This window comes from Ambystoma mexicanum, chromosome 6p, assembly GCF_040938575.1.
Source record: "Ambystoma mexicanum isolate Mex_15411 chromosome 6p, UKY_AmexF1_1, whole genome shotgun sequence".
Classification (NCBI taxonomy): domain Eukaryota; kingdom Metazoa; phylum Chordata; class Amphibia; order Caudata; family Ambystomatidae; genus Ambystoma; species Ambystoma mexicanum.
The window spans coordinates 584,127,601-584,141,652 of record NC_090935.1 but is presented as its reverse complement, the minus strand read 5'-3'; positions in this window follow the sequence as shown (position 1 = coordinate 584,141,652).

The window sequence follows — 14,052 nt, the reverse complement described above, 5'->3', positions numbered from 1 at the left end:
AACTGCTCCTAGAGCGTACTGTGAGGCATCGGTTTCAACAATAAACCTGCGGGATTGATCAGGTGTTAACAGGATAGGAGCAGAGGTAAACAATTCCTTAAGTTTATTTAATGCTTGGTCTGTGATCGGAGACCATAAAAACTTTTTTCCCTTTTTTAGTAGATTCGTCAAAGGTTGAGTAAGTCTTGAGAATTCGGGAATAAACCTTCGATAGAAATTAGCGAATCCAACAAAGCGTTGAATGTCCTTGCCGGAAGAGGGAGTGGGCCAGTTCTGGACAGCAGACACCTTTTCAGGGTCCATTGCTATTCCTTGGCCGAAAGAACATATCCTAGGTAGGTAACCTGAGTTTGATTGAAGGAGCATTTCTCTATCTTACAATACAAATGGTTTTGTTGGAGCTGCCGTAACACCTCTTCAACATGTTTCTGATGTTCATGGATATTGAAAGAGAATATCAAAATATCATCTAAATAGACGACCATATTATGAAGTAGCAGATCTGCAAAGATGTGATCCATAAACTTTTGGAAAATAGCCGGGGCGTTGGACAATCCAAAAGGCATCACTCTGTATTGAAAATGTCCAAACGGAGTTCTAAATGCTGTCTTCCATTCGTCACCCGGTTTTATTCGAATAAGATGATACGCTCCCTTGAGATCCAATTTGGTGTAAATGTTGGCCCCTTTGACTGCTTCAAGAATGTCGGGTATTAATGGCATAGGGTATTTGTCAGGAACTGTGATTTTATTCAGCCCACGGAAATCTATGCACGGGCGGAGTTCCGTAGAGTTTCTTTTGGAAACAAAAAACAAAGAGGCAGCCGCAGGTGAAGTGGATTCGGTGATCAGTCCATTCTTAAGATGGGTTCGAAGATACTCACGTAGGACCTCCTTTTCGTTTTCAGATAAGATATACATTCGCCCAAATGGTAATGGCTGGTCAGGAACCAGCTCTATAGAGCAGTCATCCCTACGGTGAGGGGGAAGTTGAGTGTATTCTGAGACAGAAAAAACTTCCTGGAATTTATGATAGCGTTCTGGAAGCCCAGATACATGGTTAAGGGAGGTTACCCACTGGTGATTCAAGGGAACTGGAGCAGAGTCAACCATCACCTTTTGCTGATTTTTGACACAATGGGTTGTGCAGTATTCAGACCCCAGAAAGAAAGATCCAGCTGTCCAGTTAATGAACGGGTTGTGTTTCCTTAACCACGGTAATCCTAGAATTACTGGATGATGGGCTGCCCGAATGATATCCAACGTGAGAATCTCTTGATGACCAGAGATGTTCATCAAGATTGGATTAGTTTGATCCTTGATGGGTCCGGAAACCAAAGGGCTACCATCCACACTTTCCACTGGAATAGGTTCTACCTTAGTGGACCTGGGAATTCTGTGTGAGATGGCCCATTGATCATCAATGAAATTTCCGGCCGCTCCACTGTCCACTAATGCCGGTATCTTCTGTAGCAGACCATCACCGAAGGAGAAAGAGACCAAGAGTACCACCATATGAGAATCGGTCTGACTAGTACAGAAGGAGGAGTAAGAGGTTTGTGAGGAACCCTGTTTAGGTGTTGGTTCCCGTACCGTGGTTCCCCTTACGGCCGGGAGCTGGCGTTTCCCGAACGCCGAGGTGGTGTAATTGGGCAATCTTGTACCGTGTGGTTATTTGAACCACAGTACATACAAAGACCCAAGGTCCTCCTCCGGTTTCTCTCTTCGGGAGTCAAGGGGCCTCGAGCTGTTGAACCCAATTGCATCGGTTCATCATTGGACTGAGGACGAGAAGAAGAAGGAGAGAACGTAGTTCGTGTATTCCTTCCCTTTTTTCTCTCCATTACTCTTTCCTTCATACGGTAATCTATTTGCATTACCAATGCGATGAATTCAGTTAGTGTAGAGGGGCGAGGGACCCGAGACACCTCGTCTTTGAGGTCTTCAGATAAACCTCTTCAGAAGAGTGTGACCTGAGCGTCATCTGACCAAGTGGTTTCGATTGCCATCTGTTTGAATTTGGTTATGTAAGCCAAAATATCTAAACTTCCTTGTTTTAGGTCAAGGAGGTGTTCTTGTGACGCTACACGAATCTCTTGGCGGCCATACATGGTACGGAAGCTATTGCAAAATGCTGTATGAGAGTCTAAAATAGGGTTATTGTTTGTGACTAAAGGTGTTTCCCAAGCCAATGCTGGTCCAGTCATTTGTGAGACCATATATCCCACACGATCTCTATCAGTATGAAAATAAGCTGCTTTAAAGGCAAATTGCACAGAGCAGGAGTCCAAGAACTCCTTAACCTTATGCGGGTTACCATCAAACTGTCCTCCTGGTAAGGGTCCTGGAGGAACGTCTGAGCAGTGTGGGATACGAGGGGCTGCAGCCTGTTGGGCCGTTTGCTGTTGGAGCTGTTTTAAGGAGGCATTCTCATGCTTTAATTGCTGTACTTCAGTAGTTAGGGATTGAACAGCAGCAATCAGCTGTTGAATTTGTTGCTGCTGTTGCTGATCCATGACTTGTGATTCCTATGTTTCTACCCAGAGTACTAGGAACAAAAGATAACACAGGTGTTGCTAACTGTTAACTGTTTTGTAAAGACAACAAAATTGTTCCGAAATACACTGGGAGGAAACAAAAAACCACCTACCTGGGGATTTATATGGTGAACAGATGTCTGAAGAAACCCTGGTGGATCTTCGAAGAATAGGAGAAATCCCCCTGAGAACTCCTCAAAGGACCTGCAAAAGCTTGTCCTTCGTGAAACTCTGAGGGAAACCCTCGTGGGGGATAAAACCCTGGAAGAGCTGCTGGTGGGCGTTGTCTTCCTGTGGAGACCCGGTGAGAGCTGGTCTGGGTATTCTTTCTGGCTGTTTTAGACGAGAGGCCTTTGAAACTGAGCTAAATATAGTGGGTAAAAATGAACACAGTTATTCCTGAAAGTAAGGAAAGGAGAAGTTCCTATAGAGGGTTCTGAGAGCTTACCATGTGCTAAACATGAAGAGAGCAGAGAGATAAGGAATCTCCGTCGTGTTGCAAAAGTAAGAGGGCACTATGATGAGGGAAAGAAAAGACCCGTAAGATTTAGGGTGGATGTATCTAGTTCTATACGAGTAGGATGAACTAGGAGAAAGCCTACCCTTTTACTTCCAAGTCCTTTTGAGCCAGCCTGAGTGGATGAGGAAAATCTGGAGGTTCCCAACAAGGTATTGCTATAAAGGAAGGGTGAGGAGTTAGAAACAGAAGTCCGATAGCCGGGAGTGATTGAAGAAGTAAGATGAAAAGTAGATTAGTACCTAGAGACTCCCTGGAGGGAGGTATGGAGGAGATTCCGGGTCTAAGCGTGCTTAGAAGTAGAATCGATCCCGGAAATGCCGGAAATGAAAATGAAAGGTTCCGTAAAGCCTTCTGAAATAAAAGGGAGGAATGGAGAACAAGAAGGTGAGTAAAGTAGACAAAAAATGGTTGAGAGGAAAGGTCTTCGTAATCCTAGTGAGGCGAATTTACGAAGCGTGTGCCATCTCCTGAGAGAGTAGCAACGCATCTTCCTTCTGTTGTTGCTGGATTATAAGGGAGTGAACAGGAAGTGATGGTGGAAGGTTGCAAGGCTTCCTGGGAATTAACAACTAGCCTGCATTGTACGCTAGCGATGGTAACCGCTGTGGCGGCCATCTTGGAATCAGTCTCAACTAGACTGTGGAGTAGACGATTTCCTAGTGCAGAAGTGGCGACCATGTTGGAAATAGGTCGGAAGGCGAAATGCACATTAGAAACCATCACATTCTGGGTTGGGTGTACCTCTACATCTGTTCACCCCTCTTGCCAAGAGGGGTGCACAGATGTACAAATGCACCCAACCCAAAACGATTTTCAGAAATTGAGGGACAGACTTGTTTTGCATCTGTGCCTCCATTTCTAAAAATCGTTTTGGGTTGGGTGTACCTCTACATCTGTGCACCCCGGTGCTTTGCATCTGTCCCACAATTTCGAAACATCGTTTTTCCCTGGCTTTTACCCGGGCTGCCAGAGAGAGACACAGTATGGATGGAACAAAGGGCCATCCATACTGCGTCTCTTCTCTCCGGCCTGGGGGGGAGGGCCGGGGGGGGGGCTCAGCCCGACTTCATTCTGCCGGGGTTGCCCGGGCCCCGCAGACCCCCCATACTCGGCGCCCCTGAACACAGAAGTCTATGGCACGTGCAGTGATTGGTTTTAAGATAGCAAGGGCAACTACGACTGTGCTCAGGAGACAGAATAACGGTGCACGCTGATGTTTTGAAGTTGACATGTGCACATACACCTAGATGAAACTTGCGGTGCATGTGCTGCCATGGAACCACCGCCCGGTGTGAAGAAATAATTACCAATTGGCTGCACCATGATCAGGGGGTGAACCAGGAGGCTGAAGGCTGTGGGGTTTACATTATTGGTTGTTTTGGGATGTGTTTTTCCAGTTTTGTTTACCCCTGACGAAGAGTGGAATATGGGTCATTTGGACATCCTCAAAACTAGTACAGAATTGGAGAGTTGAGATCTGAGGCTTCTTGCGACGTACCATACTAGTTGGGTTGGCGAGTCCATGAATGACTTTTCTCTTTTTTTGATGTGTCACAATTGACAATTTGTTATAGAGATCAGGTTGATCACTCCATGAATGAAGTATGGGTTTTATGTGTCATCTTCCACCATATGCTTTTGTGACCCCAAGGATTGGCAATTCCAGAAACGCAGTGTGCATTCCATGTGCCACCTCTCCCAAATAGCAATATATATCAGTTTGTGTGTAAACCACATAGGTTTTCATTTCATGTGAAAATATGCCTTAAGAGAATTTATAAATGTGCACGAGTGCTATAGGTATGCTCAGCCACGAGTGTGGCGCACAGACAAGGAAGCACATCTGCGCATGGATTATAGAATAGTTATGGTCAGTGTTTGTTAACGGATTGTTTTTGTTCAATTATCTCCTGTGTTTTGTATTTTTATAGTATGTTTATAAGTCATTTAATAAAAGTGTCTGCAGCACAGTCCAGAGCCTCCGGCGTATCAATCAAGTTGATTAAATCCCAATGTTTGAAAAATGTAAATTCATCTCATGTGTTACGACCCCTCATGTATGCAGTAAAGAAACGGATAACCATACATCTGACCCAGAAGCCACATTTTTTAAAATAATTCATGACTTGTAAAAGGATAAGAATCTGAGAAAGATGTTTAGGGAGCTTGTTCCAATGAGAGACAACATCCCCAGAAAATGGGAATCTCAAAGGCCAAGATCTGTGGAGTTTCGGAACTCCGAAACAGTGGATCTCATCTACTCCAACTAGGAGAACCACTCAAGATCCATATGTTGGATGTAAATTAATCCAGAGAATCAAACAGATTTGCCCAGTGGGTTGGACAGGAGATTTTGAAAAATAATTCGGAGACGACAATAGTCACAGAGATTGTCTAAAAACAGGAGAAATATATTCAAATGTCTTGCCACGTGAAGCCACTCTGACTTCATCATTAAAAATATCTGACAGAGGGGAAAGAATGACTGTGCCCAACCCTCTTAGCAAAATCAAGACAAGAAAGAATTGAAGATTGAACTAGAAGTCGATACGCAGAAAAAGGAATACAACAAGACGATTTATCTTAGAGGAAATAATCTAGACTTGCAAGACTCAGCAATAGAATCAATGTGTCAATAATCAATAGAATCAATAGAACCTCTCGAAAGGGGGTGGCGTCGCATTCATATACAGGGACAATATCAACATGAGACCCATCCCCAACACCCAATTCAGTTCTGCCGAATCTCTATCAGTGAAACTCACCTTATCACCAACCAACACAGCATCATTACAACTCATATATAGACCACCAGGACCCCTCACCTCCTTCTCAGAGGACATTACGACCATCCTAACCGATAACACCAAGCCCAACTCACAAGTGCTGCTACTAGGAGACATCAATTTTGGCCTTTCTGACCCCCAGGACACTATGGCCACCGAAGTTGCCAATACCATATCCAATCTAGGCTTCCAGCAACGCATCCTTGAACCTACCCACAATAAAGGAAGAATGCTCGATTGGATCGCCAATCTAAATTGCAACACATCAATAAGCTCCAATGCTGCTTGCACCTGGACAGACCACCACATCATTATCTTCCACCTCCCAGCCACCAATCCCTGTTCCATACCCACTATAGCACCCTCTATTCCCACCAGGAACAAGAAGGATATCACTAGGGACAAGCTACTCCCACTCATCCTACCCATCCTAAACACCAGTGCCACATCGCATAACGACCCTACCAAACTAGTGGACACCTTCAACCAAACTTTGCTCAAAGCTATTGACACCATAGCTCCACTTAAACTACGGAAAGCTAAACAACAAGCCCATTTGAACTCCTGGTTTACTCCGCAACTCAGAGCCCTGCGCAAAGGAAAACGCAAGGCAGAATCACTTTGGAAAAGCCTCCCCTGTGCATCCAACAAAGACAACCTCTTCATCGCATCCCTTAACTACAAGGAAGCGATCATACAAGCAAAGAAAGAGACCTATAACCAGCGCATCTCGCAAGCTAAATCCAATACAAAGGAGTGTTAGGAAAGATTTCTTAATTGTGGGTAATTTTCCTTCCATGTGGCAACGCCTAAACTTTTTGCTGTTTTTTTCACCAGGATCTAGACTTTGCCAGAGAAGTGCCGCCTTCTGCCGCACTCCTCTGGGCTTTCGCTCCATTCTTATGGGGAAACTGACATGCCCTTAAGACAGTCAGTACCGGGAAACGTTGTTTTCCATAGTTCTTTTATCATGTTGCAGTTTTCACGCAACATGGCACAAGAGGGCACTGTAAGCTAAGTTACTGCTCTCTTTGGGTCTCTAGTCTACTACAGGCCCTAGATACTCTCTTGGGATTGTTATCGAACGGTGCAAGTGAATCACGGACGGGACTGGTAGCAGCGATCGTTTCTTTGTGTTTTTGACCTCCTTTTGGCGTTTAAGCACGTTTCTCGCGCTTAGCCCAAAATGGTGGCCTGGCTCCCAAAATGGCCAGACCATGAGGCTCGTTGTCCTGTCCGCTGACCGTCTTGCCCCCTTCACCTTCCCCAGGTCGAGCCGACCCGGGGCCTTCCTTATTTGGGCATGTACTTTCCCGCGAAACACAGATGCTTTTGCGGGCTTCTACAGGCCTTGTGTGTGCCTCCAGGATGTGGGCTGGGATGTCTGGTCCCAATACACATCCTGGGTGCCAGAGAGTCTAGGGTGGTGTGAATGCCTGGGACCTCCGTGGTCCGTGATAGGTCCACGTATGGTGTGAGTGTTTTGTGAGCAGATCTCTCATTGGGTCCCCTCCGTTTTGGCGCGAAGGGAACCGTGGATAAGAGGGGGCTGGAAACACCACTATCATCTCGATCTCCTGAGTTCTCACAAACAAAGGAATACAGGAGCCAAGTATCCTGCAACCACGAGGCTGAATCGAGGAATCGCTGGTGACCCGCTGAAGGACTGCACCTCTGCACTGCTGTCGCTTTGTGAAACCCTTTCTACCTCTGATCGAACGAGAAGGCTTGTACTGGTACTTCGAACCCTTGGAATAGTGGGAACAACTATTCTCGGCATCTTCACCATCTCCTGCACGTAAGCCTTCGGAAGTGTCTCTGGGCCATCCAGCAGACTGACCAGCCTACCCAGGAGTCTTGCTCTGTAACCGCCGTCAGGTTGTGTTGTATTACGAGTCCTTGTCACTCTCACACGATTCGTACACTTGGCATTCCCAGGTCTGAAGTGAGTAGTGTACATTTGGCTGAAATACACACGGCCGCTCCGTTGCGCTGCTGTGGTAACAAACTGTGCGGGTTCACTACGTTTGGGAAGTCCTCAACTCAACTTCTGCTGCTGCGGAATCTACACGACGACGAGACGTCCCCTGCTCCTATCTGAACCTGCCAGCACTGAAACTGATGCGGAGAAGCCTGGGTCTGCTTGCATCGGGGACCGGTGAGTAGCATCGCTAGGAACTGGTCGCCCTCCTGCAGGAGCCCATAGCTTTTCCCCGCTGTGTCTAACAGCACGCCTTTCCGTACTCGCACTCTGCTTCTGCCCACAGTGGAGGCTGCGCTTGAGTCGCGGAGCTCTGTTCATCTTCATTTGTTCACCGAACTAAACTGCCTGATTTCCTCGAAGAGACTCCCCTTTTTGCCCGTTGGCACCAGCGTGTGCAGGTACCTTTGAGCACAAGGGCTCCACTCTTCGTAGGGCTTGGACTTCCTTTTAGTTAGGTGCCTCTGAAGGCGGACTGGGTCTAATTATTATTCGCACTGCCTGTTTTCCTCCCCATCTAGGTGGTGTACACATTTTGTGCGTCTAACTCGTTAGACTCGTTTGTATTTGTATATATATTGTATTGGTTTGGTATGTGTTGGTTTACTTGAGTTTTATTGTGATTTCTCGCTACGGTCAATGTTACAAAGGCCTTGTCATAAATGTGTATATATTTTTAATATAACACCTGCTTGGAGTAATTTGTAAGTGTCCTTGCTTTGTGTGCTCATTGCGGGCTTTCAGTCACCCTCACCCCTCTTGAGACCTAGTCTTGACCACTGCGATCGCTACCCTGATTGGTCTGGCTTGTCCAGAGGTTACCCTGTTCCAAGAAACTAGGCTGGCCTTCTGAACCTCTGCCCCTGCAGGACAGAGTTCAGAAATCCGTCTTAACAAGGAGCTATTCAAAATCCTTAAAGAATTAGAATCTCCATCACCCATCCCAGACACCCACAGCAAAGACAGCTCTTGGTGCAATAATATCCAAAACGCTCTTTTCTCCAAAACAACTACCCTACAAGCTAAAATCAATGCCAAACAAAACTCCCTCACCACCCCCTCCCCTACTAAATTCACTGCACCAAAAAAGACCACCACCTTCACACAGCCTCCTTTCTGCTTTACACCCCTCACCATCCCAGAGGTTGAAAAAATCATAGGTAACCTTAAACCCACCAATTGCCAAGGTGATGCCTGCCCTGCTTCCATCATCAAGGAATCGGCTCACGACCTTGCTCCCTTCATTACCGCCTTCATCAACTCCTCATTTCAATCCGGAATTGTCCCTAACAATCTGAAGGACGCATGGGTCACACTGCTACTGAAAAAACCCACCTTGGACCCATCCATACCCACAAATTTCAGACCCATAACCACGGTCCTGTTCCTTCTAAAGATCTTAGATAGAGCAGCCTACCTGCAGATACAGAAGTATCTGGAGAATAACAACCTTCTCGGCACAAGACAATCTGGCTTCAGACCCAAGCACAGGACAGAAACAGCCCTTTTAGACCTCAAAACACAAATTGAGGATTTAAAAGACAAGGGCAAACCAGCCCTCCTACTACTCCTGGACCTCTCTGCAGCTTTCGATTTGGTTAATCACCAAATTCTCTGCCAACACTTGAAATCAGCTGCTCACTTCTCAGAAAAAGCTACCAACTGGATTAGCTCCTTCCTGGATAACAGGCACATGAGAGTATTTTCACCCACCTCCTCGGCCGATCCATCCCCGGTCCCCTGCGGAGTTCCACAGGGGTCATGTGTATCTCCCACACTCTACAATGTATTTACCAAACCTCTGTTTGACATGCTTGACTATCTGGGTTTCACCTATACCAACTATGCCGATGACACCCAGATACTCATCCCTATCACTGGTGACTACATTGCAGACTCCAAAACATTGAATGACATCTATCAAATTATCCAAGCCTGGATGGCCCAACAAAAGCTCTGTCTCAATGACGACAAGACGGAGCTCCTCATCCTGGGCACCCAACAAAGACTCAACAAGCTACATTCCTCATTCAGCACCTTCAACATTGACAGCAACTCCATCAAAGTTGCCAACGACACCAAAACCTTAGGAATCTACCTTGATTCCACCCTCTTCCCTTAACAGACAAACTAACGCAGTTGTCGCGGCTTCAGCTTACACATGCAAGCTGATCACCACTTGCCGCCCCTTCCTCTCCACTCAGAATTGCATCACCCTCGCCAGGACCCTGGTCATGTCAAAATCGATTACTGCAAAGCACTCTATCAAGGCACCAACCAATGAAACCTCAACAAACTCCAGATCACTCAAAATAACGCTATTAGAGCAGCCCTCAACATCCCCAGATCTGCACATCCACCGAAACCAGGACGAGTCTTCATTAGCTCTTAGTTGCCCAAAGGATATCACTCAAATCCTTGACCCTCATGCACAAATGTGTAAACAATCAGGCCCCTATTTACCTATCCTCTCGTTTTACACAGCACATACCCGCACGGTCTCTCAGATCTGCCCAAGCACAATGCCTCACAATCCCCAGATACAAACTTCAGACAGCCAGAGGTGTCAGCTTCCCAGTCCTTGCAGCCAAACTCTGGAACCAACTGTCACTCACCATGAGAACCACACCTTCCCCCACCTCATTCAAACTGAAAGCCAAGCTTTGGCTATCTGCTACATCCGACCCACAGCCGTCCTTCACCACCTGACTGTGTCCAGCCATGTACTCTATCCCTTTGTTATGAATGCTGTTTCCTAATAACGGATTGTCTGATTGTAACTGTACTTTACCATTCATGTATGTACATGCCATAAGATATGCGCCCGGTTGCCCTCGGGCCTGGTGCGCTATACAAATAAATAAAATGCAAATACAAAAAGGAAAGCACAGGATGCAGTAAACCGCGTAGTAAAACCCACAGATTTAGCAGTAGAAGTTTTATGAAAAAGCAGTAACTCGAGATGATAATTTATTTAACGAGGACTAGTGTGGAGGGTGGGAGATAAGAAAATAATAAGAGCGCCTGAAGACCAGGAAAATGGCAACGGTGCACAGTATAAATCGAAGTAACATAACATAAGAGTCTTGCGTATAAGAACATGAAAAGCCATCCAACACGTAATCTGATGGCAGCACTTCAGCAAATGGTTAAAATTTAGAGAGGAAAGACACAGGTACAACCAGTTGTCCTTTGCCTAAGGGTGCATGGGGAAACCCACCTTTACAAGTAAATCTCTCAGCAGCCCAATGTAAAGATTGAACAACATGTCTGATTTATTTGATTGTTAAGTCACCAAAAGCTATGGTGACTGGGGCAGAGTCACTGATTCCAATATGCGGTTTGAGCGGCCAGATAAAGAAGAGGAAAGCCATTTTGATACCAGACTTCTCAGTCCCATATTGCATACTTGCCAAACCTACCGATTTAGGCAGTGGGCTACTGCTTTTTAAGCAGTCCTACCGCCTACTGATTTGGATGACAGATCCTACTGCTTTTTACAGTGGCAGGTCATTTGTGACTCTAAGGCAGGCTGGAGGAGAAAGCATGCAACACATTAATAAGTCTGTCTATGCAGTGAGCTAGTAGGTGATTACTTTGATTGGGCTGAGACCAATCCACTGACCTGACAGCTACATGACTCTGTCCTGAACTCTTGCTGGTACCACCAGTGAAGGCAAGTGGCAGAGCGCACCACCATCACAAAGCATCTGCCTATCAGTCTGTCATTCAGTGTTCAACTTGCACTGCAGGAATACATATGTATCGCCTAGGCTGCTGCAAACGTTGCCTACCAGCTCTGTGTGATCACTTTCTGTGAAGTTAGGTAATTGAATCTGGTGTTAATTTACCATTCAGAATGATACATTTTTAACATTTGAACATATTTCCATGTTGTGCTGTTTGATGGGCTGTGTATTTTAGAATGCTTCAATAGCGCCAACAATGCATGTTTTTTTTATTTTCCTGTGATGTCATTGTTATGCGAATTATTATTTTTGAAACTTGAACAATCCTACATCTTTTTGCCCACATAATGTTGGCAAGTATGATACTGTGTTGCGGGATTTGAAGATCTACTCCATAGTCAATCATCTCAAATGTCATACAGAGATCAAGCAAGACAAGAAGACAGGTGCTCCCATCATCCAGCATATGGTAGACATCATCGCAGTGCTGGACCTGTGGGGGTCAAGAGGGCAGGTCGTCCACCTTGAGCCCCTCATCCTGGAGCACCACCCCTGCTGCCTGCTCATGGGTGTTGCCTGCATTGTGATGACTACTCTGGAGCCAGCTGTGTGCTAGAGTGAGCCAAGAGTGATGTTTGCCAACCTCTTTAAAGAGGTTACTATGCAAGGCCCGTCTACCCATACCCGCCTAACCTCCGGATTTTTCCCGGAGACTCAGGAAATTTAGCCATTTCTCCGGTGGGAAAGAACCTGGAATCTCAGGAATTTTTATGGGGGAAAGCTTTCACTGATTGTTTTTTTTTTTTAATGCTTGCAAGACTTGGACGCCACGGACTCCCTGCCCGAGTGTGGCTTTATCTCTGCAGCAATGACTGTAACGCTTCCAGCACATTGGCATAAAGAATGCAGGGGAAGCAAAATAACGCAGGTTTATTCTTTCATTCTTTTTTGCCGACTTTCAATGCGAACGCGCGTTTCTTTTGCTTTCGCTCTTTTTGCCCAGGTGAGGGTGGACTCAGCCCCATTGAACCACAGCCATCAGGTTTGCAGGCTGGACAACTCACCACTGCACTACATAACCTGATGAAATACAACTAAGGTGAAATGTCCAATTTCGGTACTGTAAAATTCAGGGAAAACCTTTGTGTTGGTTCTTGGAGTTTACATGTGCACATTTTAACGTGTTGATTTTATGGAAGGCGAATTAATGCCTTTTGTCCAATGCAATTTGGGTGGTTGTCAAAAGGCAATTTAATGAAATATGCATATTTCACATTGAACTGCAAATTTCTGATGTCACATCACTTTACAACAGAGTTTACCTGTTTGACATGTGGGCAGAGCCATGTGAAAATGGGCAGAGTTTTGTGTGACGGTGGGCGGGGCATACATCTCAGGAATTTTGATTTTCAAATGTAGCCAGGTATGCGTCTACCCTCCCAACAAAATGTAGGCAGCGCTGTCTACGTAGGGAAGCCTATGTGGCCCCAAATGACACTAGGAAATTCATTGTCATGCCCACAGGTCAGAAGAGGTACATTTTTTAAAAAGTGTATGTCATGTGCGGGCGAGGTCTAGGAGCGATAGTAAGAATGAATGTGTATGAGTGTGGGCATTTAGAGCGAAGCCAAAGTGAAGGTTCTTATGTGGCGATACTGGCATATGCATCACAGAATGGACATGTTTGCCTGATGTGGCAGGGCATTTTGGGCAAAGCTAAAGTGAGTGCTTAACATGGGGCAACTGGCATGGGCACAGAAAGCATTACCATATTTTCTTAAAGTGGCATGTCATTATTATTATTGGCATCATGGTCAAAGCCAAAAGTGAGTGTTGTCACATGGGGATACTGGCACATATGGCACGACCAGCATGATGTCGTTTTTCACTAGTAAAATACTAGCATATATTGTGTGCAAAGGCATCACGAATGTCTGACGGAAAATGCTCCTACATGCTGCTGGTAACCTGGCATATACGGGATTGTTTTTAGTTTTACGCTCGAAGACGATGGTAAATTGTATTGCTTTTTACCCACTTTTCACAAAACGTGTGCAGCAAAAGGCACCATTTTAACCAATTAGTTAATATTAGAAGGTTCATCAGTTGGACAGGAAACCCTCCCCCCCAAAATCCTCCTAAGTTGGTATGGACTTCCTCTCTTCGCTCGATCACCGCCACAAATTTGTGGGCAAGGCTTGCACCACTCCAACAAAACAATTCTCTAGCTGACACTCATGAGTCACTCGCCCCCGCACAAGCTGCCTCTGCCACTGCATGATGCTGGACATACAATGTAGTCATTCCAGCAACGCAGACATATCTGAAACCAGAACTACGCTGTGTCAGAATGGTATTTCCCGGAAACGTATTTGTTAAGTTGTTTTGAGACAACCATGTCAAAATCCTTACAAAAGAAATGCAATGCAGCAATAGATTTTCTAAAAAAGTAGCAGGCTGCCCCTCTCCAGAAAGAACATGGCATGATAACCTGTTCTGTGTTTTTTTTCTACTTTGAGAGTTCCCAGCCATCGCTTTTT